The sequence below is a fragment of the Stegostoma tigrinum genome, chromosome 20 (genome assembly GCF_030684315.1).
Source record: "Stegostoma tigrinum isolate sSteTig4 chromosome 20, sSteTig4.hap1, whole genome shotgun sequence".
Taxonomy (NCBI): domain Eukaryota; kingdom Metazoa; phylum Chordata; class Chondrichthyes; order Orectolobiformes; family Stegostomatidae; genus Stegostoma; species Stegostoma tigrinum.
In genome coordinates this window covers 37,524,892-37,548,920 of record NC_081373.1, presented here as the reverse complement: position 1 = coordinate 37,548,920, position 24,029 = coordinate 37,524,892, and the positions used below count along the sequence as shown (strand labels likewise).

Below are 24,029 nucleotides of genomic sequence, written 5' to 3'. Positions count from 1 at the left end.
ACTCTTCACTGGGGCTTCCTTCTGTCAACCTATTTTCCATCTGAAGAAGACAGCTGTCTGGAAAGCATTGCTACCTTACAGGGACTACCCCTGATTTTGAGCTCTTATTAATTGACATAACTGCACAGAGGCTTGTATCTTGTCAACAAATCACCCTTTATATACAAATGCACTGCACATGGGCTGTAACCAGCAGCTCAAAGCCAGTCCCTAGGCTAAGGAGACTCTCTATCTCAACTATTTATATCTGTCAGCCAGGGCTCCCTAATTGGCCCAGGTTAACAACCCCAATCAAGGATCTCATAGTCAATCACTACATCAATATAACGCAGTTTCTACAGGCTTGTAATTTACACTATGGCAGTCACTTGTTTAATCAGTCTATCCAATGAACACAGGGCAGATATCCAAACAACAAGATAATCAACACCCCCAACCCCTGTTGCCCACCTTCCAACTTCAGGTCAGTTGACAGTATTCCAGGAACATCTCTTTCTAAATATTTGCATAGATGTTATACGACAATAAGTTTCAAACTGCCAACTTTGAATGTTAATATTAGAACCTGACCCAAGCCACCCAAACACTTCTAGAGACTGTTTTCAGCATTATTTATTTGATTGCAAAGCACAAAGATCAATGCTGTGTTAGAAAATTTCATAAGTTCTTTACTCTGCAGCACATACCAGTTTAATCAAGAGTACAATTGCTTATAACAAGGTGTAGAGCTGGATGAACACAGCAGGCCAAGCAGCATCTTAGGAACAAGAAAGCTGACATTTCGGGCCCAGACCCTTCATCACAGAAAGTACAATTGCTTATGCTGTGTTTGTTGCCATTGCAACTGTAGGAGATGATCACACAGTCATAGTCCCTGTGGTGTCATAGCCAGGAATGACATAGAAGTTGGGTGAGGGATTGACAATTCTTTGACATTTGCATCATTTATAAACAGGTGGCTAAAAAAGGTGTTTAACACATTTGCCTTCGTTGCTCAATCCTTTGAGTATAGGAAATGGTAAATCATGTTGAAGTTGGATAGGACAATACAAAGAAACCAAAACAAAGAAACCTACAGCACAGGAACAGGCCCTTCGGCCCACCAAGCCTGCGCCGATCAAGATCCTCTGTCTAACCAGTCATCTATTTTCTAACGGTCTGTGTCCATTTGCTCCCTGCCCATCCATGTACCTGTCCAAATATATCTTAAAAGACGCTAACTTGTCTGCATCTACCACCTCCGCTGGCAATGCGTTCCAGGCACCCACCACCCTCTGTGTAAAGAACTTTCCACACATATCTCCCTTAAACTTTCCTCCTCTCACTTTGAACTCATAACCCCTAGTAATTGAGTCCCCCACTCTGGGAAAAAGCTTTTTGCTGTCCACCCTATCTATACGCCTCATGATTTTGTAGACCTCAATCAGGTCTCCCTGCAATCTCTGTCTTTCGAATGAAAATAATCCTAATCTATTCAACCTCTCTTCGTAGCTAGCACCCTCCATACCAGGCAACATCCTGGTGAACCTCCTCTGCACCCTCTCCAAAGCATCCACATCTTTCTGGTAATGTGGCGACCAGTACTGTACACAGTGCTCCAAATGTGGCCGAACCAAAGTCCTATACAACTGCAACATGACCTGCTAACTCTTGCACTCAACACCCCGCCCAATGAAGGAAAGCATGCCATTTGCCTTCTTGATCACCCTATTGATCTACGTTGACACCTTCAGGGAACAATGGACCTGAACACCCAGATCTCTCTGTTCATCAATTTTCCTTAGGACTTTTCCATTTACTGTATAGTTCGCCCTTGAATTTGGTCTTCCAAAATGCATCACCTCGCATTTGCCCAGATTGAACTCCATCTGCTATTTATCTGCCCAACTCTCCAGTTTATCTATATTCGGCTGTAATTTCTGACAGTCCCCTTCACTATCAGCTACTCCACCAACGTTAGTGTCATCAGCAAACTTGCCGATCAGACCACCTACACCTTCCTCCAGATCATTTACATATATCACAAACAACAGTGGTCTCAGCACAGATCCCTGTGGAACACCACTGGTTACAGGTCTCCAATTTGAGAAACTCCCTTCTACTACTACCCTCTGTCTCCTGTTGCCCAGCCAGTTTTTTTATCCATCTAGCTAGCACACCCTGGACCCCATGTGACTTCACTTTCTCCATCAGCCTGCCATGGGGAACCTTATCAAACGCCTTACTGAAGCCCATGTATATGACATCTACAGCTTTTCCCTCATCAATCAACTTTGTCACGTCCTCAAAGAATTCTATTAAGTTGGTAAGACATGACCTTCCCTGTACAAAACCATGTTGCCTATCACTGATTAGCCCATTTTCATCCAAATAGGAATAGATCCTATCCCTCAGTATCTTCTCCAGTAGCTTTCCTACCACTGACGTCAGGCTCACCAGTCGATAATTACTTGGATTATCCTTGCTGCCCTTTTTAAACAAGGGGACAACATTAGCAAGCCTCTAGTCCTCTGGGACCTCACGCGTGTCTAAGGACACTGCAAAGATATCTGTTAGGGCCCCGGCTATTTCCTCTCTCGCGTCCCTCAGTAACCCGGGATAGATCCCATCGGACCTGGGGACTTGTCCACCTTAATGTCTTTTAGGATACCTAACACTTCCTCCTTCCTTATGTCAACTTGACCTAGAGTAAGCAAACATCTATCCCTAACCTCAACATCCGTCATGACCCTCTCCTTGGTGAATACCGATGCAAAGTACTCGTTAAGAATGTCACCCATTTTCTCTGACTCATAATGGTGAGGTTTCTTCTGGAATACTGTGTCCAGTATTGGTTGCCCAGTTATAGGAAGGATATTATTAAGCTGGAGAGGGTTCAGAAGAGATTCACCAAGATCTAGCCAGTTTTGGAAGGTTTAAGTTATAAAGAAAGACTGGACAGGCTGGGACTTTTTTCATTGGAGTATAGGAGGTTAAGAGGAGACCTTATTGACGTTTATAACATCATGAGGAATGTAGATAGAGTTAATGGTAGTTGTCCATTACCCATGATGTGGGATTTCAAGATGAGGGGGCACATTTTAAAGGTGAGAGGAGAAAGATTTAACAAAGACATGAGGGGCAAATTTTTTACACAAATGGTGTTTTGTGTGTGGAATGAACTATCTGAGGAAGTGATGGATTTGGGTGCAATTACGATATCTAAAAAACATTTTAATAAGCGCACAAATACGCAAGTTTGGAGTGTTGTAGTGCATAGGTGGGAACTAGTTTAGTTTGGGATTATGTTTGACCTGGACTGGTTGGGAAAAGGGGTCTGATTCAGTGTTGTATGTCTCTCTGACTCTATTTAATTCATGTAGCAGCTTGATGCCGCTGAAATGAGTTATCAACTGTTGACGAGAGGAGCGCTCAGAAAGAGCCCTCTGTGCCTTACTGAGTGAAGCAGGGAGCAGTGAGCGATATGGTTTGTGGTTATTGAGGAGAATCATCTGTTGGCCGGCCAACAGTGGCCAGAGGACATGGAGGATTTGTCAGTGAAGCAGTTCATGACCTGGGGGTTGGACGCAACAGGGAAAAGCTGGCTGTCAGCAAGAAGGTGGCAGTGGGCTGGAGAGGGAGAGTTAGCAGCTAGGACCACTCTACTTCCAGTTCCAGGGAGTTGTTGGTGTGCAGTGATGAATCAAAAGGCACCAATCCCTGTCCAACCGGTTAGCCTTCCCACTGATCACCGCCCCTCTCTCTGTCCTGCTGACCACCATACCGCCCGCTGCCACCCCCACTCACTGCCCCCTGCCTGTCCTGCTGACCATCATACCGCCCACTGCCACCCCACTCACTGCCCCTCTGCCTGTCCTGCTGACCATCGTACCGCCCGCTGCCACCCCCACTCACTGCCCCTCTGCGTGTCCTGCTGACCATTGTACTGCTTGCTGCCACCCACCTCACTGCCCCTCTGCCTGTCCTGCTGACCATCGTACCGCCCACTGCCACCCCACTCACTGCCCCTCTGCCTGTCCTGCTGACCATCATACCACCCACTGCCACCCCACTCACTGCCCCTCTGCCTGTCCTGCTGACCATCGTACCGCCCGCTGCCACCCCCACTCACTGCCCCTCTGCGTGTCCTGCTGACCATTGTACTGCTTGCTGCCACCCACCTCACTGCCCCTCTGCCTGTCCTGCTGACCATCGTACCACCCGCTGCGATTCCACTCACTGCCCCTCTGCCTGTCCTGCTGACCATCATACCACCCACTGCCACCCCACTCACTGCCCCTCTGCCTGTCCTGCTGACCACCATACCGCCCACTGCCACCCCACTCACTGCCCCTCTGCCTGTCCTGCTGACCACCATACCGCCCACTGCCCTTCTGTGTGTCCTGCTGACCATCGTACCGCTCGCTGCCACCCCCCTCACTGCCCCTCTGCCTGTCCTGCTGACCATCGTACCGCCTGCTGCCACCCCACTCACTGCCCCGCTGCCTGTCCTGCTGACCATTGTACTGCCCGCTGCCACCCCACTCACTGCCCCTCTGCCTGTCCTGCTGACCATCGTACCGCCTGCTGCCACCCCACTCACTGCCCCTCTGCCTGTCCTGCTGACCATCGTACCGCCCGGTGCCACCCCCACTCACTGCCCCTCTGCCTGTCTTGCTGACCATCGTACCGTCCGCTGCCACCCCCCTCACTGCCCCTCTGCCTGACCTGCTGACCATCATACCGCTTGCTGCCACCCCCACTCACTGCCCCTTTGCCTGTCCTGCTGACCATCATACCCCCTGCTGCCACCCCACTCACTGCTCTTCTGCCTGTCCTGCTGACCATCATACCGCCCGCTGCCACCCCCACTCACTCTAAGGAATGGGAGGGGGAGTTAAAATGGTCCAGTCATGAACCATTTCCACTCCCCCTCCCATTCTTTAGATGACATGTCCATCATGGGCCTCCTGCAGTGCCACAATGATGCCACCCGAAGGTTGCAGGAACAGCAACTCATATTCCGCTTGGGAAACCTGCAGCCCAATGGTATCAATGTGGACTTCACAAGCTTCAAAATCTCCCCTTCCCCCACTGCATCCCAAAACCAGCCTAGCTCGTCCCCTCCCCCAACTGCACCACACAACCAGCCCAGCTCTTCCCCACCCCCCACTGCATCCCAAAACCAGCCCAGCTCATCCCCGCCTCCCTAACCCGTTGTTCCTCTCACCTATCCCCTCCTCCCACCTCAAGCTGCACCTCCATTTCCCACCTACTAACCTCATCCCGCCTCCTTGACCTGCCCATCCTCCCCGGACTGACCTATCCCCTCCCCACCTCCCCACCTATACTCTCCTCTCCACCTATCTTCTCCTCTATCCATCTTTGGCCCGCCTCCCCCTCTCTATTTATTTCAGAACCCTCAACCCATCCCCCTCTCTGATGAAGGGTCTAGGCCCGAAAAGTCAGCTTTTGTGCTCCTGAGATGCTGCTTGGCCTGCTGTGTTCATCCAGCTTCACACTCTGTAATCTAGTATGCACAGGGTTCCTGTTCTGCACAAGCCAGAATGACTTAGCATGCTGTATGAAATCTTAACATGCAAGCAGAAAATTTTAATTTCTCATGGTTTCACCAATACACGCCACTCCATCAAGTTACGTTTTCAAATAAACTTTCCAAGTCATTTGGAAGCTCCACTCCACTTTACATTTTTGTTCGGAATATTCTTTTAAGAGGCACCTTGGCAGATACATGAAAGGCACAGAACAAAGGGATACAGACTCCAGACAAGCAAAAAGTTTTTACTTCAGAAAAGTGTCATGTGTCAGCACAGGCTTTATGGGCGAAAGGATCTGTGTTCCTGTGCTGTGTGTATCTTTATTCTTTTGTTCTTTTTGTCAACTTTGCCTAAATATTCCAAATATTTTAAAGCCTCTCAACATTTTGTAAGTTTTTTTATGGAAAACTTCTTTTGGTAAAGCCTAAGTTCTAAAAAGGAGTTCAGGTTAGATTTCTGCCCAGACTTTCAGGCATACATTGATATATTTTGGAAACCAGCTAGCAGTTTTTGCACAGCTTATAGCATTGCAGCACAGAAACTGCACAGCATCTCAGATTATTCCAATGTTGTTCCAAATTTATTAACTCCTTTTCGAATGAATTTCAATCTGTGATGTTTGTGAGTGACTTGAATGCAATGTATAACTCATTGTCGTGGTCATTAGAATCTCTCTACAAATACACTCCAATTTTCAGTGGAGGCTCTTAACTTCACATGGAAAAAGGGATCTGTGCAAGATTATGACATCTTCTATAACTGCAGGCCCTTCATCTCCTCACTCTGCCTCTGATCTTACCTTGCCCCCGCTTACTACGTGAGCTGGCTTCTCTTCACTATGTGAGGCAGAGGAGGACACTCTTTCAATAACGTTATCCTAGTCAGTTCCAAAATTACCAAGTAAACCACTTAGTGTTCTATCATGTGTCGAGGCCACTTGTTCGACTACTAGAGATTGCAGTTGTCATTGTTCACTGTCGGAGTTGTCTGATTTTGGGCATGCACGGAGCGTGAATTGCTTCAGGGGAGTCAACACTTCGTTGCTGAATTAGCTCTGTCAGAGCCTCCCCTGCACCCTTGAGTTCTCCATTCAACTTGGAATACTTTGCTTGGAATTCAGTATTTTGCTCCAGGACTTGTAACAAAAAGAAGCAGATACAACCTTGTCTCATGCTTCATGCTCCCTTCGCAACTGAGTGTGTAAGCTTTTATTTTACGTTTCCAATTATTTGACCAGTTCCTTTGACTCTTTTATGGTGCTGAATTGGGCCCCGTAAGTGAGTTTGTTTCAGATTCTTTTACTCTTCTGGACTACTTCAGAAAATCCACCAAAGAAAGATTTTTAATTCCCATGAGGTCTTTCTATCACTGTCCCTTGCTTCAGTTGGCCCTGTTTTTGCACTGAAACTCTTGACCATCCATTCCTTTGTCTATATCAATGATATTGTAAACTAGGTTCAAAATGTTAGCCTGCTCTCAGTCCTCATGGATGCTGCCTGACCTGCATTTTTTTTGTTTTAAGCACATCGATAAAGATCTGCCTCACACAAAATTAGGTACAATGTAAGACTGTTGCTTCTCAAACTTAAAGTCGTTTGAACTTTAACGTCAGAGTTATCCCACTTCTGACACCAAATGTAAGATTTTGGGATTTGGGATCACAGTTTACTAACAGCCAGCTGTTTGCAAGGAATTTTCAGTTAATTTATTCAGTTAGCCAAGATCCAGCAGTCTGAATATGATACATTCATTAATTACACAGTAAGTGAGTATGAAGCACAGTGGGAAGGAAGGGTCAGTAATTTTGAGAGGATGAGGTGGGTGTGAGCCTTTGTGAGCACGTCGTACATATGATCCTGAGGCCTGTGAGAGATACCTGTGCAGTGGCTAAGTTAGAAACAGTGATGCCCTGCCAGTATAAGTTAGCAGAGAGAAGATGGTGCTACTTACCCTTTAGAGTGCAGGACATCATTAATTTTCTTAAGGTCTTATTTGTTGTTTGTTTTGTGTGGGCCAGTAGCACTGACCTGTGCTTTGATCTACCCCAATCTGGACATGTCTGGTTGAATGGCCCTTCTGGTGCAATACTTCAACAACAGGATGGACCTTCTCTCAACTATTCCATCCAGAAGGAACTGCAAGGCTGCAGTATAAATCTGGAGCCAGCTTCGACATCTTGAAAGACATTTCTGGGTTATGACATTGGTGACAGCCACAGGCTCCAGTGAAAATGCTGGTTTGCAATCAGTGAAATGGTGTCCAATTGGCATCTCAAAATGGTGCCAGAACCTTTAACCCCAGAAGCTCCTGCTAGTGGTGAGAGCAATCCCTTACTCACCACAAATACCTTGCTCATTCAATGAACATCTCACTTGTATTGGTAATAAGCTCAGAAGAGCATGATAGCATGATATAACTCAGCAGATATGGCCTTCGCCACTGTACATCAGCTTCAAAATGAAAGATCTGAGTTGAAATATTTCTGAGATGAAACAAAGCCAGTGAAAGCTCCATATTCCATTTGTAAAAAAAAACTTGAAACTTCTGTCATGTAAATTTTAATATAACCTATTCCATTTGCTTTTGCAAAATTTCTTTTACATTGAAAAATGCCCCAGAAAGATTCACAGCATGAATAACCGGGTGTGCAGGGATGCTGTGAAAGGTGACAAGCAGTTTGTGTTCTATAAAGGCTCTAAAGGGAATGGGAATTGTCTAAGGCATGAGGGGTTATGGAGGGAGTTTCAGGGCCTTTTCTTCAACAAGTGCAAAGTTTTATGTGCTGAGTTGGCAACTTGCCCCTCCTTTCATGAAAAAAATCTATGATCTGCAAATGCCGATGCCTGCTTTAACTATGCCTCAAACCTGCGATAAAATCCAAAAGAACTGCGGATGCTGTAAATCAGGAACAAAAACAAAGTTGCTGGAAAAGCTCAGCTGGTCTGGCAGCATCTGTGCAAGAGAAAACAGAGTTAACATTTCAGGTGTGGTGGCCCTTCCTCAGAAACGTTAACTCTGTTTTCTCTTTCACAGATGCTGCCAGGCCTGTTGAGCTTTTCCAGCAACTTTGTTTTTGTTCCTCAAACCTGCAAGTTGCTTTGGTTCAGATCTTCTAACCATTCCATCTAAAATTTACCAAATAACTGAATTCACTGCAGGAGACCACTCGTTGATCTATGTTTGAAAAGTAAATTATTTTCACAATTTCAAAAAGAAGGGAGAGAAAGCCTAATTATCCAGACTGCTCCAAGACCCATTTCCCTGGCACACAAGATCAAGACACAAAATGCCTTCATTTAAATTTGATTGTGTATGCACAATTAAATGTAGTACCTTAAGGGAAAATAGCAGATTTGAATATCTTGTACATTGTTATGCACATCACACATGCAGAGGCAACTCCAATAGTATTTATTGCATATTTGTGCCAACTAATCCTTGCCGAAGGTGGAGATAAGTATGTGACAATTTCTATTAATGTAGACCCAGAGCTCTGTGTTAGCGTAGGAAGATTGGGTTAACCCTGCTACTAATAAAAACTGCTGTTTTTATCTGTGAAGACATAGCTTATTCTATTTAGCATCCGGTGCAGTTGATTCCATTTTGGGTCACTTATTTCCTGTTTTCTGTCTGCAGTGAACCATCCACTCCTTATGTCTCCAGCTGATTATCAGACACTAAACTCATGGTTAAGGATTGAAGAGTCATTCCTGTTGCTTATCAGCAGGAAATATCTATCTTGGAGATACAGAACACAATTCACGTTTCCAAAGTAATTAGTTAAATAGTTATAGCACAAGGTGGACTATAACATAGGAGGCACAGACTGAATTGGATTGAAGATTGGGCAAAATTCACAATCATTATCATTCCAAAAGTGAAGAGTAGGAATGGAACACCACCAGCTGCCTGTTCCCCTCCAAGCCATGCATCATTCTGACTTGGAACTATGGCTCCATTTCATTAACGCTACTGGATCATAATTCTGAGATTAATTTCCAAGCTGCGGGTGCCCCTCCACCTCAACAATGGTTGCAGCAGTTCAAGAAAGCAACTCATTACCACCTTCTCTAGAGCGATTACAAATGGGCATTTTTTGTGGTGCAGTGGTGGTGCCCTATTCCCTGAACCAAGTTCAAGTCCCACCTGCCCAAGAGGTGTGCAATAACATCTCTGAACAAGTTGATTAGGTAAATAGTTTAAATGCTGGATCAGCCGGTGACATCCACATTCCATGAGCATACAAGGAAAGAAGTTGCGTTGAAAAAGGTATGAATTTAAGGCCTGACAAAAAAGTCAGTCATAACATACATGCCAACTTTGAATTGTGCAAATTGATACAAAGTCAAGGCTGCTTTACGGCAGGGAGTGAGGTGAGAGTGGTTATCACTGACGTTAGGGTCACTTTGACCAAGTGTGACACAAAGGAGCTCTCACAAAACTGGATTCCCCTCCAAGCCACTTACTATCCTGACTTTTAAAATATATTACTATTCTTTCACTGTCCCCTGAGTCAAATCCTGGAATTTCCTCCCTAATGGCATTGTGTGTCAGTCTACAGCATATGGACTGCAGTGGTTCAAGAAAACAGCTCATCACCACCTTCTTAAGGGCGACTAGGGATGAACAATAAATGCTGGCCATCCCACATGAGTCTACATCCATTAGTGAATTTATTTTTATAGTCTCCAGTAGAAATGATTGTCATGAAGTCTTAATGAGGAAAGAGTACCAATGTTCCTCACAATGTACAACAACAGGTTCTTGGATACTCTAAGGTTTTAGTATAGATTTGTAGCTTGGGTTGTGGATGTTGTAGTTGCTTGGCTTGCCGACCTGGTTCGTTGTTTCACAAATGTTTTGTTACTATGCTGGGTAACATCATCAGTGCAGCCTCCAATGAAGTGCCTTTGTGTTTTTCCACCTGTTATTTAAACTCTGGAATCGGTTGAGCTGGATTACTTCACTTCTGGTTTTCCTTCGCAGTGGAGTATTTATGGGGGCGAGCTCTGTGTGTTTGTTGATGGATTTCTTCGTGGAGTGCCAGGCTCCTGGGAATTCCCATGCTTGTCTCTGCTTTGCTTCTCCCAGGATCTTGGTGTTGTCTGAGTCAAATTGGTGGTTCTCCTAATCCATGTGGATTGAGATGAGTGAGTGTTAGTCGTGTCTTTTTGTAGCCAATTGATGTTTGTGTACCCTTGTTGTTAATTTCCTTCCAGTTTGTCTGCTGTAGTGTTTGTCACAGTCTCTGCAGGGACTCTTGTATATGACATTGGACCTGTCCATAGCGGGTAGTAGGTGTTTGGTTTGGGTGAGCAGTTTTCGTAGGGTTGATATGGGTTTGTGTGTTACTTTGATGCCCACTGGTCATAGGCGTCTTGTGGTCAGTTCAGATGTGTTCTTGATGTAAAGCAGCATGATAAGTGTTTCGGGGCATGTAGTATCTTCCTGGTGTTGTTGGTGTGATAGGCATCTTCTGACCCAGTTTTTTGGGTACCCATTGTCTCTGAATACCTGGAAGAGGTATCCTCTTCTTCTCTGTGCTCCTGCAATGTGTTGTTGCCGGTTTAAATAATGTTGTCACGCAACTTCGTTTGTGTGTGTTAGGGTGGTTGCTGTAGAAATTCAGTACTTGGTCAGAGTGTGTGGCTTTCTTGTGTACCTTTGGTAGGAATTCTCCATTTGTCCTGATGTCCAGAAATGGGAGCTGTTTGTTCTTCTCCTCTTCTCTGGTGAATCTGATTCTGGTGAGGGTGTTGTTTATTAGTTTGTGTGTCTCCTCTAGTTTGATCCATTTAATAATGATGGAAGTCTTGCCCACGTGGCGTATCCATAATTTTGGTTGGATTAGCTGAAGGGCAGTACTTTCCAGTCTCTGCATCACCACTTTGGATATTAGTCCTGAGATAGGTGATTCCGTGGGTGTACCGTTGATCTGTTCATATACTTGGCCGATAAAGGTGAAGGGGATGGTGAGGCATTGGTCTAGTCACTTGAGCAAGTTGCCTGTGGAGATGGTGTCATTAAGGTCTTGTTCTTGTTTTAGTAGTGCTGTCATTTTTTTCTCTTGTTAGGGGTATGTTTATCAATGTGAATAGGGCGGTAACGGCGAATGATACCATGGTTTTGTTGTCACCTATTCTTATGTCCTTGATGGAATTGAGGAACTCAGAGAATTGGAGAACCAACAATTCGACCAGGACAAGATCCTGGGACAAGCTCAGGAATTCCTAGAAGCCTGGTACTTCACAAAGAAAACCATCAACAAACACGTAGAGCTCGACCCCATATACTCTCCACTACGAAGGAAAACCAGAAGTGAAGCAATCCAGCTCAACAGACTCCAGAGTTTAAATAACAGGCAGGAAAACACAGTGGCACTTCATCAGAAGCTGCACTGATGATGTTACTCAGCAAGGTAATGAAACATCTGCAAAACAACGAACCAGCTCGGTGAGCCAACCAAATACAACAGGATCTTGGATAGGTTAAAACTGTACAGTTACCTCCAACACGCCGTGGCTGCAGTTGCAATTTCTAGACATGATCATTTCAAGATCCTTGTGAGTTTGCCAAAAAGCATGCATTATTGATAAAAACACATAGTGGAAGATCAGATCTTAGTATAAACAAGGATGACAAATCATAACAAGTACACAGGAGGATGACTGTGCCATAGTACATACATAATGAGTAACCTCACACGTTTTAAGAAGTACTTGGGTGAGCCGTTGAAGTATCATAACATTAAAGACTATAAGCTGAGTGCAGGAAAGTGCAAGTTGTCTAGGTGTATTTTGGTGTACAGGCTTGATGGGCTGAAGGGATTCTTCTACTGTATGAATTTAATGATGGTTGATGAAAAAGTTCAACAACATCTGTATTTTGTCCACAAAACTTGAGAATTTTATATTTAATAGATTGTAAAATTAAGGTATGGCCGGGCAGATGGAGTGACTAGCACGTGGGAGGTCATGGAATAATCATGTATCTTTGACAAACACATCTGCAGGCAACATCAGCAACTGCATAAGTTGGAGCTCTGGGTTTCAGAAATTCCATACATTCTATAGCCCCAACACTCTCTGGATGAAAAAAACATCTCTTCACATCCCCTCCAGACCTCCTACCTTTCTCTTTAAATGTATAGCCTCATTACTAATCTTTCAACTAAGGGGAACAGCTGCTTTATTTTACCCAATTCATGCCATTCATATCCTGTATGCCGAAGTCATGCCCCCTCAATCTCTTTGCTTCAAAGAAAACAACTTGCACATACCTAGCCTCATAACCAAAATGCTTCATACCAGGCAGCATTGTGTTGAATCTGCTCTGCACCTCCTCCAGTGCAATCAGATTTTGCAAGAATCCAAATTCAAGGGTGAAACCAATATTTTTACTGCATCAGTCCTTTACTCTCTTTACTCAGAGAGTAGTAAGGGTACGGAACGCTTTGCCTGCAATGGTAGTAGATTCGCCAACTTTAAGTACATTTAAATCGTCATTGGACAAGCATTTGGACGTACATGGAATAGTGTAGGTTAGATGGGCTTCAGATTGGTATGACAGGTCGGCACAACATCGAGGGCCGAGGGGCCTGTACTGTGCTGTAATGTTCTATGTTCTATGTTCTATAATAATTTGGACCTTTATTATGTGCAATAATCTGTTAAGGTAAAGTGCCTCCAACTTTATTTGGTCAGGCACACAATTCAGTTGTTATCCTTAGAGATACAGAAGCAACAATCGCTAATGGTGGCCTCTGACATGAAACTGCCTCCAAGGATTTCACCGAACAAAGAACTGTTGATACTGAGTTTTGTTGGAAGTTGTTTACTCTTTAATGTATAAGTTTAATGTAAAATGAGACTAGCTTAGTAGTCTTGTTACTGTGGACGTCTTTAAAGAGTCAGAAGATTGGCCTGAAAGTTTAAAAAAGACATTGGAGCATCAGGTGATGGAAAACAAAAAATAATTGACATTTGGAGAAGCTTGAAGTCAACTTGAATTAAAAATGTGGAGAATGCAAGTTCAAAATGTTATCATGCAGCTAGCAACAGTGTTCACAGCTAATGCAGAACATTGGAAAAACATGCTTTAATGAAAACTGGAAAAGCTGAGAAGAAGGGAGAATAACTTTAAGAAAAACTTGCATTGAGTGGAAAATGGAAAACCAGGAGCAGATTGGGAGAATTTAGGAACTAAGTAAAAAAAATGAATAAACTATTTTAACTGAACATCAAATGACCTCAGTGAAGTGCTTTAAGCTGCTCAAAAGGACTTTACTTGACACAAAAATAATCCTACATTTAAACAGGTTAGGGTGAATTCAGTTGTCCCTCACCATTCAGATATTCAAATGGCTAACATTTTTTTCAGAGATATGGACATTTAAAAAAAAACCTGCAGTTAGAGAAGAAAATGAAGATCAGAGCTTAAACTAGGGTGGAATGGCTTAGGGTCTGTCTGAAAAAGCAAAAGCGCTGAAACTAAAACTGAGGAAAAACCAGTAGGTAGCCTAGAGTCCAGGTTTAAAGAGAAACAATGGAAATTTATTAATTCAGAGAGGAAGCTATATTTATAACAACTAGTGTCCAAAAGCCAGATTATTCACCAGCAATCACACTGGTCGTGACAAATTTAATCAAATCAAACAAATTGTAACAACCTTCGCTCCATCAGGAATGCTATCCCAGTACTTGGAATGTACATAATTCTGAACATTTCTTTTACGATAACAGACAGAACACAATGGTAATGTTCAACTTTAGTCATAGAGTCATATTCTGCAGAAGAGGCCCTGCAGCCAATGAGTCTACATTGATCCATCTATACTCATCCCACCTTTTAGCACTTGACCATATAATTGAATGTTATGACATTTCAAATGCTCATCTGCATACTTTTTAAATCTTTTGTGGTTTTGTACTTCTATTAACCTCCTAGGTTAGCAGCCTTCCACCACCCTCTTCAATCTAAACCACCTGCCCTTCACCTTGACATTATGCCCTTCAATATTTACCATTCAACCAAGAGGAACAGCTGTTTCCAATTCACCCTGTCTATACACTTCATAATTTATATACCTTAATCAGACTGTGCGCCGCCACACACCCCGACCACCAAACCTTCCCTCATAGAATCATAGGACCCCTACAGGTTGGAAACAGGCCATTCAGCCCAACAAGTCACACTGCCCCTCCGAAGAGCATCCTACCCAGGCCCATTCCCCTACCCTTGCATTTCCCTTGGCTAACCCACCCAACCTAAATATCCCCTGGCACTATAGCATAGCCAATCCACCTACCCTGCACATCTTTGGACTGTGGGAGGAAACCAGAGCACCTGGAGGAAACCCACGAAGACATGGGGAGAATGTGCAAGCTCCACACAGACAGTTACCAAAGGCTGGAATCGATGGGTCTGTGGCTGTGAGGCAGCAATGCTAACCACTGAGCCAAATAGCCCAAGCCAATCAACCTCAAATCCAAGATAAAATGCTCCATCTCAAGCAACATCCTGGAAAATCTCTTCTGTAGTCCCTCCAGCGCAATCGCATTCTTCCTATTGTGAGGCAACCAGAACCTTACAGGCAAGGGCATTAAGTTGCAGGAGAACACTTGAGAAGATTGAAAGAAAGTCAATCAAATAGTATTAAAATAAACAATTCTGTGGAAGGGCCACCAGACCCGAAACATTAACTCTGCTTTTTCCCTCCCAGATGCTGCCAGGCCAGCTGAGGTTTTCCAGCAACTTTACTTTTGTTCTCGATTTAGAGCATCTGTAGTTCTTTCGGTTTTTATTTAGTAATAAAATAAACTCTTGTTTGGAAGAACATGGAACTCTAAGAACTCACACAAGTTGAATTTGAAAACCTAATTGTCAACTCCCTGTGTTTTGTTAGGGGTTAAGCCTTATTCCATTTCCCATGCACTTTGTTACATTGGAGTATTTGCTGGCATCACCAAGATGTCACCAGACCAGACTAGAAGGGCATAATGTCAAGGTGAAGGGCAGGTGGTTTAGATGATCTCCAGGCCTCCCTGGCCATCCTGCTGTCTGCCCCTCACTGCCACTGTGCCACACTGTTGGCCACATACACTACCCCCTCCCACTGCTGGCTGCCTCCCTGTTTGCACAGCTCATTGCTTCAGGCTATTTCTGAGCACGCTGGATGTAGTGTTGGCAATAAACCTGGCCATGTTTAATTGTCAAAATACATTATAAATGGAAAATATCTGTACAGGGCCTACTGACGTAATTATTAAAATATTTCTAATACGGCTATTTTTCTACCAAGACATGAACATTGTTTGGCACGTGTGCTGGGGAAGGCCTTTTTTTTACATTATGTTCCCCTTTATACAAAAATGATCCGGAGAGTGTTCTGAACGAGTGTTAATAGGGTTCATGATTATGACATCAATAAGTTCTAAGAAATACCTATGACTGAGGTTGCCCTGAGAATGCACATCTATGAAGCAAAGATAAATAGATAAATAACTTCAGCCAGATCATTTATAGGGATTATCGAAGGACATTTCTGTAGAATCTTTGACATCAGAAAAGTTGTGACATTAGGGAGAGGATCTGTCGATGTGTGTCTTGTCAGTTTAAACCTGTCAGGGAACTTTGAAGGCAGTGAGGTTACTGCAGATCAAAGGCTGAAACATTGGAATGGGAAAGGAAAGACCCTACATAATGGAGGCTAAGTTGAAAAGACTTTGAGATTGCATGTGGTCCCACATTTATAGGGAAAGTAATGTTTGTTTTTCATTGTAATAATCATATATAGTGAAATTTATCTTTACGATATCTTTGACCTGTTAATTAAAATTTGTACTATGTAGATTTTAGTTGTTTTAGTACAGTAAAACCCAATGAAAAAGGATATCACGTCTAGTATTTTCCATTCTATGCTGTTTTGGGATTCCTTTTTCAAAAAGACAAGAAATCATTCTTGATCAGAATTGTAACAACATGTTGCTGGCAGTCATCACCAGTGGTACTTAATATATGTGTTTGGCCATAAGCTCCAAAGTGGAATGGACAAGAGTTTGTGTATGCAGTGCCAGGGGAGATAATGGCCTAGAGGTATTATCACTGGACTGTTAATCCAGAGACTAAGATCATGTTCTGGGGACCCAGGTTTGAATCCCACCATGGCAGATGGTGGGCTCACTAAATATCTGGAGCTAAGAGTCTAACAAAGACCGTGAAACCATTGTTGATTGTTGGGAGAAAAACCCATCTGGTTCACTCATGTCCTTTAGGGAAGGAAACTGCCATCCTTACCTGGTCTGGCCTGTGTGTGACTCCAGATCCCCAGCAGTACAATTGACTCTTAACTGCCCTCTGGGCAATTAGTGATGGGCAATAAATGCTGCCTAGCCAGCAACACCCTCATCCTGTCAATGAATAAAAAAAAGTTGCCAAACACCATCTATTGATGAACTTTCTTTAGTTTCAGAAATTGCAGGACACATGGAAACTAGTTTGTACATATGCAACAATAATATTTTTGATGTTCAATGTTATTTTGCAGTTTTAGATTAGATTAGATTAGATTACATACAGTGTGGAAACAGGCCCTTCGGCCCAACAAGTCCACACCGCCCTTGAAGCATCCCACGCAGACCCATCTCCCTATAACCCACACACCCTTGAACACTACGGGCAATTTAGTATGACCAATCCACCTAGCCTGCACATCTTTGGACTGTGGGAGGAAACTCAGAGCACCTTTGATACACGATTTAGAGATGGTGTTTTATACATCATGATTGCAAACATGTAAACCCAAATGTTGTATGGATATTTGAAAGGTAATTCAATTCCATTTAGTTATGCTGTACTGCCAATGTACTATCTACAAAAGAAGTTTGTTTAAGCATATGGATGGGGCAATTCCATATTTACCATCAATGTGAAGAAAGGCTTGGTAAAGTTACCAACTAAATATATGAATGTTTGTAACTACAGTAATGGTATGCAACAATTGTGGTCATCAAGTATCACTAGAACATTTTTGGTAGGCTTTTATAATATCTGTTAATATTGAATTGAGTATCAACAGTGTAGTTTACCTTCAAGTGTTTTCAAATAGCTCAGATTATTATTGTACATTTAGGAGTTCATTGGTTTCATTCTGTGCAGTTTGTAAGTGCAACCTAATATGGTTTTGTATAGTTCAGTAAGATTCCAGAGGCAATATAGTGAAACATGAATAATATTTCAATTAATAATGTTGAGAAGAATATAAACATTTGCCACTATTACCATACAGAGGCTGGCAACTGAACCAAATCGGCCTTTGTACTTCTGTATTTATAACACATTAAAACCACCAAAGACCCTCAAAATTGACACCCAAGGGTTCCTAAACAGGCTATTGAATAACCAATCCCAAGCACAGGTTTGTGTCTTAATCTATATCTTAATCAAAAGACTTAGCAATTTATTAAAAATATAGTAGCTTTAGCAAAACAAAAATTAATCAACAAAGTATCAGAGATAATGGGAACTGCAGATGCTGGAGAATTCCAAGATAATAAAATGTGAGGCTGGATGAACACAGCAGGCCAAGCAGCATCTCAGGAGCACAAAAGCTGACGAATGATGAAGGGTCTAGGCCCGAAACGTCAGCTTTTGTGCTCCTGAGATGCTGCTTGGCCTGCTGTGTTCATCCAGCCTCACATTTTATTAATCAACAAAGTTACCTCTTTTGTTTGTACTATAAACCAAACAGCCTTTATTTTCAGCTGATTCACACAAAAGACTATAGAAAAACAAATTCAGTTAAGGGATATATAAAAGAAAATAACAAAACTGGCTGAATTACTTAAGTAGTTTTCATGATACATTGTTTCACAGGCATAGATAACTTTTATTTTGTTGATTTTCTGAACATGCCAATCTGGGCCACATTTTCAGATCACTCAGACAAAGGCAGTAGTACTTCTAGCTTAGTTTTCCATTCTCTGAGCTTCCAAGAGCTGCTCATGGGAGGTTCGGCAGGCAACTTTCAAATTTTCATGCCATAACATCAATAGCTGGTTCCTTCTGGGTCCAAAATGCAATTTAAACTCTGACCACTCTCTGACAGACTGACTGTCTCCTCCATGAGATTGCTGAGACCATCAACATCGGCCATTTCTTGAGCAGTAGGTATTTTCTGGACTTGCTGGTGCCAGTTACCAGGTACTAACCTCATTAACAGCCAACTTCCACTATCTGTTTAAAGTAATGTTGTTCCCTGTTGATTAAGAGACTGGAGAACTTACTGATCAGGCTCTTTCCATATGTGATAATAAACCTAAATCTAAACTGAACGTGCAATTAACTTCCAGGTCTGGCCTCACTAATAAGCAGAAGCTTATTTACTCTGTTTCCCTTTCACCATATGCTTTTACCCACAGTCCAAAGGTCATCTTTAGTTCACATTTCCCAGTTTACAGCTCCAAGCCAAAATTGATAAAAGAATAAAAATGAAACATCAGAAAGGCTCTAACAATTTTTTTGCAGTTTTTAATAAGCAAATGATGAAAAGCAATTATTTAAAAAGTGAATTAATGATATTCTGTGTCCAACCTGTTAACTGGAAATAGAATGATAGAAAGAATTCAAATTTGATGATAAACAAGGTGATAAACAACTTTATAAAAAAGAGACAGAACCAGAAGATATGAGACTAATGGAATATTGCCACTAGTTTGGGAAAAGTCTAAATTATTTCTCTATTTTAAAAATGACGGTTGAGAATTAGCAGCCAAATTCAATATAGGGAAACAAATACTCCAACAAATATGCCATAATTCTCTGACTCTGCAGCATTTAATTGTATGTTGATGAACACTTTGTTGTTCAGACATCAGTCTGGGTAAGGAAGATTATCCTGATACTGTTGCAAATTATTCATTTCTGCACTTGTCTGATAATAATGATTTTAATCTTATATTTGCAGCATCTGAGCAATCTTTGTAAAAGCTGATTAATATTGTATGTACAGCACAGCACTTGTAGTATATGTAAAGGTAGATTTTTGAAGCCACATATCCAAAAGCAGAGCTTTACCTATGGGAGACAAATATCAAAAATTCTAGTGCAAGCATCATGCGCAACTCAAAAAGATGTTCAATTAATTTATAACCATGGACAGAAAACCCCATGGTGAGTGCAGATACTAACATCCAGATTCCTAAAAAAAAAGATACAGTGTTGAAAGCTTTGTATTAAGGTAATGGATTGTGATGTCTTCCTTTGTAAACGCCAAATAAGAAAATCACAACAAATGTCAGTAGAGTGCTAAATAAAATCATGTAATAATCATGAAATATTTTATTGCAAAGAGCAATACAGTGACTAAAATTTGATAATTGCTGTACTTTAATGTAAATTTCCATTGTGGAAGACATTTATTCTAACATGTTGAGTATCACAGATCATGCAGTTATAAAACACCTTCTCGATGCAATAGATGATAAAATGCATTTTTGCCTGGCCCCACTTCAATAAAATCAATTGTCAGAAAGTCATCAACAGTGTAACTGATTTTCCAATTGCCGGTAGCTATAATTGAGGTCCTACTGAAGGTTTACTGCCTTACATGAGGTAAGAAAAACTTGTAAACATCAGTTTTCGTAGTTTATACAGAGATTTTCTGTGCACCATCACAAATGTTTCTATTGCCCTTTGTCTACGGTTGGCTATTCATGGATTCTACAAGATTTGTAACATTGACTTCAATATCTCCCGATGACTCTTGTGTTCTCAGTGTGTCCTATGGATGGGTCATGTTCTATGTTTTTAATAGCATTTTTACTCCAAGTATATCTTTTATTGTGAACATGTTAACTAAACTTCAGTACTGTATTCTAAATGTTATTTAATTGAAGTGTTATAGGTACCTAGTATGACTTATTAGACAAATTTAACAAGGCTGCACTTCTAATCTGGACCTGTCTTCACTGAAGTGTTGTACTGATCTGAAGATCAGACTGTTAACATACTTGCCCCAAAACTGGAAACAGTGCTTCAACTAGTGAAACTCCACGTTGGATTGATTGTTTTAGTTCATATTGTATTGTTTTCCTAATAAAGAATTATAGAATCCCGTACAATGTGGAAAGAGGCCCTTCATCCCATCGAATCCACATTAACTCTGAAAAGAGCATCCCACCCAGATCTACTCCCTACCCTAAGCCTGTAAGTCTACATTTCTCGTGGCTAATCCACCTAGCCTGCACATCCCTGGACACTGGGCAATTTATCGTGGCCAGTGTACCTAACCTGTGCATCTTTGTATGTACGTCTATGTTGGAACAACCCTTTTGCTTTCTTAATTGTTTTAAAACTTTGCCTAGGGATAGCCATTAAGTCATCTACAATTGGTCTCAGACGTTTTGTCAATATTTTGTATATTAATTCAATTCCATTCATAGTATGAATAAGTCATTTAATTTTTCACCTGTGTCTAACATATGCTAAATATTCGTATTGATTTTCAATTGCAATCTGTTTAGTTAATTGACTAACTAATATGAAAGCTTTTACCCTTTCTTGGTCTCCTTTGCTGTACCTATTCTAGTAAAATCAGTTAATTTTACCATTGTGGCATCTATGTACTGAAGTAATTTAGAAACAGTTTCAAACATGGGTACATGTGGAACTCCAGTCAATCTATTGCCCAGACTGGTGCGACACTTCCCATGAGTCATCTGTTTCTTACTTATTAAGTATGTTTTTCTACTGTCCCATGTGTTTCTTGAGTTTCTTGAGGAACTTAGCTCAATTGTGTTGTTCATAAGAACATGATCAAACATTTCCTGAAAGTTATACCAGGTTGCATCATTCAAAGAGCTGTCAGCTACTTTATCTGAAAAGAAGGCTTAGTCATGGAGTCTACTGCATGGAAACAGGCCCTTCACCCCAACTTGCCCATGCCGCCCAGTTTTCACAATTTAAATTAGTCTCATTTGCCTGCATTTGGTCCATATCTCTTCATACTATCCCATCCAAGGACCTGTAAATGTGTCTTAGATGTCAAAATTGTGCTCACTTCCACCACTGTCTCTGGCAGGCTGTTCCAGATACTCACACCCTCTGTGAACCAAGTGCTTCTTAAATGTTGTAAGAGAACCTGTCTCATTAGCAATTTTCTCTCTGGATTATTTTGTATTTCCCCCCTCTCACATTAAATCTGTGCCTTCTAGTTTTAGACTCCCCTACAATGGGAAAAAGCTATCAGCTATCTACTTTATCTATGCCTCTCATGATTTTATATACCTCCGTAAGGTCATCCTCGGTCTCCGATGCTCTGGGGGAAAAAGTCCCAGTGTTTCTAATCTCTCCTTACAACTCAAATCTTCCAGTCAAAGAAATTGAAGTTTTTCAGTACACATCTCCTCTTCTTAATTCATTTTGGTTATATTTTAGAAAGTTATTGTTGTGCATATGATTTATTGTTTTGGCATTTTTCTTAGCCACTTATGGATCATATTTACATTAACTAAAAGGAGTCCTGCCAATGAAATACTTTCCAAATGTCCTGTTTTAATGTATAGAATAGCAAGAAAGAAAACTAAGTAGATAAATGATATCCAATTCTGTGTAATTTTTTAGACTGCGTAAATCCAATTTAGCATGCAGTTAAGCAGTGTGTAACTACTAAAATACTGCTTAGTGAATGTTAATAGCACTTATGAAAATGAGAGTAAAGGCTTAAAATCTCAGTGATCCCAAACACCTGCCAGAAATGTTACAGGGTGAGTATTTTAGCTGCTATTTGTGGTGGAGGGAAGGTTGTTGCTGCAGGGATGCCTGTCCTTACACGATACCAAAAATTCAGAGTGGCAGTCACTTCCTCTGAGAGGGAATTCAAACCCTAAAATGGGCTGAAAAGAGATAATAGGAACTGCAGATGCTGGAGAATCTGAGACAACAAAATGTAGAGCTGGATGAACACAGCAGGCCAAGCAGCATCAGAGGAGCAGGAAAGCTGATGTTTCGGGTCTGGACCCTTATTCAGAAATGGGGAAGGGGAAAGGAATTCTGAAATAAATAGGGAGAGAGGGGGAGGCGGATGAAAGATGGATAAAGGAGCAGATAGGTGGAGAGGAGACGGACAGGGCAAAGAGGTGGGGATGGAGCCAGCAAAGGTGAGTGTAGGTGGGGAGTTAGGGAGGGGATAGGTCAGTCCAGGGAGGATGGACAGGTCAAGGAGGCGGAGATGAGGCTGGTATGTAGGAGGTAGGGGTGGTGCTTGAGGTGGGAGGAGTGGATAGATGGGAGAAAGGACAGACAAGTTAGTGAGGTGGGGACAAGCTGGGCTGGTTTTGGGATACAGTAGGGGGAGGGGAGATTTTGAAGCTTATGAAGTCCACAATGATACCATTGGGCTGCAGGGTTCCAAAGCAAAATATGAGATGCTGTTCCTGCAGCCATCAGGTAGCATTGGAGGAGGATGCTCTGAAATGCTTACGTTTTACACAAGGATTGTTTCCCAAACAGAGAGCAAAGAGTGGTAGAAATGTGGGATGCACTGCCTGAGATGGTGATGGAGACAGGTTCTCTTACAACACCTAAGAAGCACCCAGTTAAGCACTTAAAATGCCAGGGTAGGCTCAGGACCCAGTGCAGATAACTGGGATTAGTATAGTTTGATGGGTTTTTTTTTGGTTAGCATAGTCGCAGTGGTCTGAAGGGCCTGTTTCTATGCTGTATGACTCTATGACTCAATGAACTGTGATCAGAAAATAATAGACCATTCTGAGATCAGTTGTCATTGTTTTATTACATCTTTAAGGATTTTAGGACACTGGCATTGGGTGCCCATAACTTGTCCTGGGACATAGAGAATGTATAAGTCAAAGATGCATCACCCCTAACACAGAAACCTTCAGTTCTATCACTTAAAAAGAATAAAAACAAACCTGTCTCTGCAACCATCTGGCATTGTTAAAAGCTGGAATTGAGATCTAGAACTATTCAGTTATTACTTTTAATTTGTTAAATTTAATTTGTTTAATGAATGTGTGATTACTGAGAAAGACCACTATTTATTTTTCATCTATCAATGTGCTTGACTGGGTAAAAATGAGTTGCCTGTTTGAACCTTATAAATCCATATTGTCCAGATACACCCACAGCACTTTTCGGAGGGATAGAACAGCAATGAAGCAACGGTGAAACACTTTCAAGCCAGGATTTACCACTAATCAGCACAAATCTGAATGTTGCCTGGTTTTTGCTTCAGTATCTAAAAAATTGTGTATGTTACTCAACACTGCACAGTCATCAGTGAACATCTCCGCAACTAATATGATGTTGGACAGAAAATCATTGATGAAACTACTAAAGATGGTTGGGCCTGGTGCCCAGCTCTGAGGAATTCCTGTAGCAATCTTTTAGGGCTGAAATCATTAACTATCAACCATCTTTCTTGTGTCAAGTATGAATCTAATCAGGAATAGAGATTCCCCCTGATTTTCATTG

At 42.0% G+C, this 24,029-nt stretch overlaps 1 protein-coding gene across 9 annotated transcripts in view; it reads left to right on the top strand.

The window, feature by feature from the left end:
* The window catches only part of LOC125462069 (serine/threonine-protein kinase 32C), a 290,855-nt gene that overhangs the window by 225,009 nt on the left and 41,817 nt on the right, over window positions 1-24,029 (top strand). The window lies entirely within an intron of this gene.